A 7,122-nucleotide genomic window follows, 5' to 3' on the forward strand; every position below is an offset into this window, starting at 1 on the left:
GATCCAGTGAGCAGTGCTCTGGGAGGGCAGTCTCGTAACAGTGCAAGCTTCATGGTTGAGAAAGGGACATTTGGGAAAGGGGAGCCTCTGAAGCTCAGCGCATGTGCCAGCTACCGGCTCCTTCTGCTGAGCCACCTGCTCCTTGGCAGGCCGCCTAAGGAGGGAGGCGGTGAGCCCCTGGGCCATTCACATCTGTCTCCCAAGTAATCCATACATTTAAAAGAAGGACACCAGGAGAGGTCAATGGGATTTGTTTTGTTTTGTTTTAAAGAAAATCTGAAGTGCTTCTGGGAAGGTGATGAATGAGAACAGCTAAGTTTGAAAAAGAATTTGATGGGGCTTTGATGTATTGATTGTGAAAGGGCATTATAAATATATTACTTATTGGGATACCTGGGTGGCTCATCAGTTAGGGTCCAACTCTTGTTCCAGCTCAGGTCACGATCTCACAGTTTGTGAGTTCAAGCCCCGCATCAGGCTCTGCACTGACAGCACAGAACCTGCTTGAGATTCTGTCTCCCTCTCTCTCTCTGCCCCTCCCCCATTCTCTCTCTCTCTCTTAAAATAAATAAAATAAACTTAAAAAAATAAATATATTACTTTATTACCATATGACAAATTACCACAAACTTAGTGGCTTTAAATGACACTTATTAGCTCTCAGTTCTGTACATCAGATGTCTGGCAAGAGGTGGGTTGGTTTTCTACTCAGGGTCTCATGAGCAGAAATCAAGATACCATCCAGGCTGAGGGCTCATCTGGGTTCAGGGACCTTCTTCAAGCTCATCGGTTGTTGGCAGAATTCATTTCCTTAGGTTGTAGGGTTGAGGTCCCTGTGGTCCATCTAGCTGGGAGCTGGGGCCACCGTCAGCTTCCAGAGGCTGCCTGCTATTCCTCGCCATGTGGCCCCAGGATAGCTTGCAGGATGCACGCCTGTTTCCTTCCAGGCCAACCAGAACACATCTAACTCCTCCCGTGCAGTCAGCCAGTCCAGTCAGAGAAAACTCTCTGCTTTTAAAGGGCTCAGGTGACTAGGTCAGGCCCACCTGAATAATCTACCTAGCTTAAGGTTAACTGATTTTGAGCCTTCATCTTCTCCAAGGGGTCCATAAATGAGTGTTTAAGTGAAACTTGGGAGAAGGTATAGGTCAGAAAGGCGGGGAATCTCGAGGGCTGTCTTTGAATTCTGCCCCCACAATAAAGTGACAGAAGTAAAACAGGTACAACAAGGAAACCAAAAGGTCACCAGAATAGGAATTTTATGATTATTAAAAATATATATAATGAAGGGTATGGGAAAAGAAGAGTTTCCTATCAGTGTGGGAAGAGACAGATTGATAAACGCTAATGGAGAGAAATGGCTAACGATTTGAAAATAAAAAGGAACATCATACTGTATAAAAATGAATTTGAGGTTGATTAAATATGTACATAAAAAAACAAAAATCATTAGGTATTAGGCAAACATACCAGTAAATCTTTTTTATTTCAAAGGCAGAAAGATTTCGCTTGATTACTTGAATATTCGAGGCTTCCACGTATCCCAAACACCACAAGTAAAATTAGAGACAAGTGAAAAACTAGAAAAAGTATTTTGACACATGACCACTTAGAAAATTGTTTTTAAGTGTTTCTTTACTTTTGAGAGAGAGGGAACGAGAACCAGCAGGGAGGGGCAGAGAGACAGGGAGACAGAGGATCCAAAGCAGGCTCTGCATTGGCAGTACAGGAACCGTGAGAGCATGACCTGAGCCGAAGTTGGACGCTGAACCGACTGAGCCACCCAGGCGCCCTGACAAACAACTACTTTAGCAAATTCTCCTCCCCATGCATGATGCATCCTAAAACAGAAGACGAGAACATCCCTGTAGAATAGACAAATACCGTAAAAAGCAATTCACAAAATAGAAATGGTCAATAAACATGAAATTATGTCATGAATCATCATGAAATTTAGGACCTAATACTGGACCTGTGGAGTCAGTGTTTATATGAGGTAACAGCTCAGTGTTTGTATGGAAGCTGGGAAATGGGCTACCCCGTGCTCTTTGTTGTAACGTAAAATGGCATAAGCTTGCTGAAGGGTAATTTGGTAATACTGCTCCAGAGCTGATGAATAGTCAGAAGGAAACCGCTTATCCCGTTTTACATAACAAATCCACATACTAATTAGGAATATTCAGTCATAGCGGACATTGAGTATTTACTCACTGATCTGGTTTAGTCTTTAGAACAATCCTGGTATTATTCTCGGCTTACTGATAAAGACAACTGACTCCCAACATACACCCACAGCTATACTCCTTATGTGTAGGTGAATTGCATTGGAACACGGATCTTCTGTACCGTCCACCGTGCTAAAACAGCCAGGGGTGGTGCATACCGTGGAGGCTGACATATGTCTGGCCCTGCCCCCGTCGGCTTGTTGTACCCAGCATGTTATCATGCTATTGTCAAGAATGAGCTTAGAGAGCCGTATGCTGATGTAAGTGGAGATATGGAGGTAGGAAAGAGAAAACAGAAACAAAGCTCTGTACTCCACTGAGATCTGCCCAAACTAGGTTTGCCATGGGGCTTATAACGGTTGCTTACTGTCTAAAGGACTTCAGATTTTCACAGGACCTGCGCCTTCATGTCAGATAAACAAGCATAACTAGAAAAGCTCTGAGAACCAGAAATGAGAAAAATTGGTAACACTGAAGCATATAAAAGGCTATTTCCATTTCATGGTTCCTAGTATTATGCATTTAATACGTTCATTCTTTTTGTTTGCTGTAAAAGCAGAAATTAAGCAGCCAAATGCTTGCTACGTGGCACTTCAGAATTTAATGCATTAAACAGCTGGGAATAGAACTTGAGGCATTTTGTTTTCCATTACTGCCTGAAGCAGTTTGTACCTCAGCAAAGCTAGTCTTCTGAAACCAAAAGAAATGGTGTAATGAGAACTTTGATTTTTGTAAGTTAGACAAATTTCTGAGAAGCATATTTGGAAACGTATTTAATTTACATCTTTAACAATACTGTAATTTCACACTTGGATGGAAGTTTTATTACATAAAACTCCATAAACATCTTAGATTAAGACTCTTAAAACCTGCTAGATATTCAAGAAGTAAACAGACTTACTGTCATAAATCAAAAGTGTGAAAGCAGCTGATAATCTGAGAATCGACTATTTTATTCAGTGTTCTATCATCTGGACACAACATGTGAATTAAACCTGTGATCTGAAACAGACACATATTTCCTTGTACTGCAGCTGCCGTGCACATGAGCCTCCGTCCTGTCTCAGTTGGCTTATGAGCCCCGGCCAGGCGGTGCTGCCCTCCACCCCCCGGGTGTCCCGGGTGCTCTGGGCTCGGCTGCAGATGACGAGCAGCCAGATGACACCATGGCTGGGGCTGCATGCAGTTCCCAGGGGCTCAGCTGCAGGTGCACCGGCCTGACACAGCCGCCCCTGAGCGTACAACGGAAGAAGTTTGGGCAGAAAAACGATTTGTGTCCTAAACAAAAGTATGAGGAAGAATTAAGTCAGCTCTGTTTAGTGTGCGGGTGTGTATTGTGTATGTGTTCTTTGTGTGTGTGTGTGTGTGTGTGCTGTGCACGCTGTGTGCACACACGTGTTTTGTGTGCACATGTGTGTTGTATGCATGCGCATGTGTATTGTGTGCGTGTTGTGTGTGCATGCGCATATGCATGCACGTGTGTGCATGAGTATAGTGTGTGCGCTCTCATGTGCACATGTATGAGTGTGTTGTGTGTGTTGTGTGTGCATACCTGTGTGTGTTGTATGTGTGCACACGTGTATTGTGTGTGTCGTGTGTGTGTGTTAAACTCCTTCACTGCTTTTCCATTCGCCCAGGTAGGTGCAGACATCCTCCTGGGGACCAGGACTGACACCAGAGCCTCAAAGCTTTCTCTACCCAGATGTGATGGGAGGACGTTTTTCCTAACTTTGCAGCAATGTCTTGGAAGGTTGTGAGATTCTCCAACTTAGACCAATGGTCTAGGTGATAGATGATGTGGGCTGGGTACTTAGATTCAGAGCCTGGTGGCCTGGCTCTTACTTCCAGACGCACCAAGAAAGTTCTCGAGCCACATAAAGCCTCTCCTTCACCAATACAACTTCTGCACCCTTGCGTGTAGAATGCACCAGTTGTGGTTGCTTGAATTGGGCAACTGGCTTGAGTTTCCAGGTGCTCCTGGGGCAACATTCCCTTGGGCATTTCTTCTCCAGCACCTCTGCTGGGTATGCTGGCTCTGCCTTGGGGCGGGGGGGGGGGGGGGGGGACTACTCTCTGCTCACACTTGTTAACAGGATTTTGAGAGCCTCACTGAAATAGTTTCTGTCGCTGCTCCTCCTTTCCCTTTGATAAAAAGAACAGTCTGCAGCCTGGAATGATTGCTGGTACGAGTGTGTTAGATCGGAAACCAGAAGACTTAGCAGGCCTCTCAGCACAGGATCAGCGAGGGCAAAGGTTATAGTTAGCACGGAAGGAGAAAGAGTCTAAGCAAGCATTAGGAGCCCAAGAAACGTCCCCACGTAGCTCCCCAGTGCCCTTGTTATTTGTGCCAGGATGTACTATGTCTCCAGATTGAATTGGCAAGAGCTGTGTGATGATGGATCTCTGTTCTGGGAGAGGCACTTAGACGTTTCCATCAGGGTCTTTTATGTCTCTCTCGGTCACATAGCCAAGTCAGGCTGTTCGACTGGTTACACCGGGTATAAGCCATCAATAAACAAACTGGTCCTGCCCCACACCAGCAGACTGCGAACTTTAAACAGCACATCACAGATCATTAGCTCACTGCCCTTATCTCTAATAAATGTTGGTGCCAGAATCCCAGGCACCTCCAGAGATAAACCTCTGAACGAAGTCATGCCTTTCAAATTATATATTATGTGTTATTCTTTTCCCCCAAACCTTGGCTATCTATAGAATAGGGGAAAAACCATTTTCCAAAGTAAGAACTGTCTCCCAATGAATATTGTTCTAAGTAGGTATTGTTTTGAACATTTCAGTTCACCAAATTTCCAGCGCAAGAATGCCCGTAATCGTGTACAAGTTTAACAATAGTTTTACCTCCTTCCAGCACTGAAAATATTTTGGGAAGAGGGGATTGCTTTTTGAAGAACTGAGATATAATTTATAAACCATAAGCCACTCTTTAAAAGTCTACAGTTTGGTGATTTTTAGTATATTCACGAGATTTTATAAATATTACCACCATGTTATTGCAGAAAATCTGTATCTCCCCAAAAGAAATCCCATACCCATTAACAATCACCCCACCCCATTTGCCTCCTCCCCGTGCTCCCCCCCTCCCCCAGCAACTATAGATTTACGGTCTGTCTCTGTGGAACTAGCATGAACATTTCATGTGAACGCACTCATACACTATGTGACTTTTTGTGACTGGCTTCTTTCACATGGCGTCATGTTTTCAAGTTTCATCCCTGTTGTAGCAGGTGTCAGCACCTCATGCTCTTCTTTTTCTGAGCCATAATTTCACATCTACACAATTTACACACCCGACATTCTCTATTTACAGAGTACAATTCAATGACCTTTGGTATATTCAGAGTTGTCGACCCTTGCTACAATTTTAGAGTATTTTTACCTTATCTTTGAGTGTCTTCTATTTGGAGTTTCCTGAGCTTCTTGGATATCTAGATTAATGATTTCCATCAGATTTGGTAAGTTTTCAGCCACTATTTATTCACAGACTTTCGAAGCTTCTCTCTCCCCTCTCCCTGGACTGCCATTTTGCATACATTGGTAGAGTTGATGATGCCCTATGAGACTCTGAGGCTCTATTCATGTTTCTTCATTCCTTTTTCTTTCTGTCCTCAAACTGGGTAATCTCAATGGACCTGTATTTAGTTCTTCAATCGCTTCTTCTGCCTGCTCAGATCTGCTCCTGGGCTCCTTCACTTCACTTATTGTACTTCTCAGTCTCAGTGTTTATACTGGGTTCTTTTTTAAAAAAAATAATTTCTATTTCTTTGTTGATATTCTCTATTTGATGATGTATCATTCTTATACCTTGTTGATATTCTCTATTTGATGATATATCATTCTTACACTTTCCTGTAAGTCTTTATATATATATGGTCACTTTTAGTTCTTTGAATATACTTAAACAACAGGTTTAAAGTCTTTGTCTACGAAGTCCAGTATCTGGACTTTCTCAGGGACAGCTTCCTTTGACTGTTTTTTTTTTTTTTTTTTTTTTTTTGTCCAGGATGTTGGCTGTGTTTTGTTTCTTTGTGTGTCTTATAAATTTTGTTGGAAATTGAACATTTAAAATAATCTAATGTGGCAACTCTGGAATTCAGATTCTTTTTCACTCCCTAGGGCTTTTTGTTTTTGCTGCTTTTGTTGTTATTTGTTTAGTGAATACTCAAAATTGATTTTGTAAAGTCCTTATTCCTCTTCATGTGTCCCCACTGAAGGGTTTGCTTGGTTAGCTTAGTGGTCAATTAATGATTTGGTGGAGATTTCCTTAAATGTCCAGAACCAATATGCCTCTCAGTCTGTTAAGTGGCTCTGTGTGTGTGTTTTGGGGACATGCCTTCAAGATTCCATCAGGAAGTTGACAACTCTGGTTTAGCCTTCACTTTCTCCTTGTGTGGAACCTCAAAGTGAGCCAGAGGTGTGAGTTTAGGGCCTTCTTAGGTCTTTCCTGAGAATGTGCAGAGTCCTGTGGGGGCAGAACAGCTCTGTATATGCAAATAGCCTTCCAGATTTCCATTAATCTAGAAGAATCCCAGGAATATCCCCAAGCTTCATACTAAAAGTTATACAACTTTTTGGAGCCCCTATGGACATTTTATTTGCCAGCTTTTCCTTTTAAGGTTTTTGGTTAGTCTATTGTTTGGCCAACTCTTATCCATTGCTTTAGGCAGCTTCCATGTTACGTAATTGCCTCTAATTGTTTGCAGCAAAGGCCCCTGGGGAAAAGACTTCTTAGCAGTGGAAGGGTTCCAAGTAAGGTAAAATAAAGACAGTATTATGAGTGGCTTCTTCTGGGGAACCATCAGGCAGATAAAATCATGATAATTCTCCGTGAATGTGCTTTGAAGGAGCTCTGACCCCATTCTACCCTTTCCAGTGTATT

The sequence above is a fragment of the Panthera onca genome, chromosome D1 (genome assembly GCF_046562875.1).
Source record: "Panthera onca isolate mPanOnc1 chromosome D1, mPanOnc1 haplotype 2, whole genome shotgun sequence".
In the NCBI taxonomy this organism is placed as follows: domain Eukaryota; kingdom Metazoa; phylum Chordata; class Mammalia; order Carnivora; family Felidae; genus Panthera; species Panthera onca.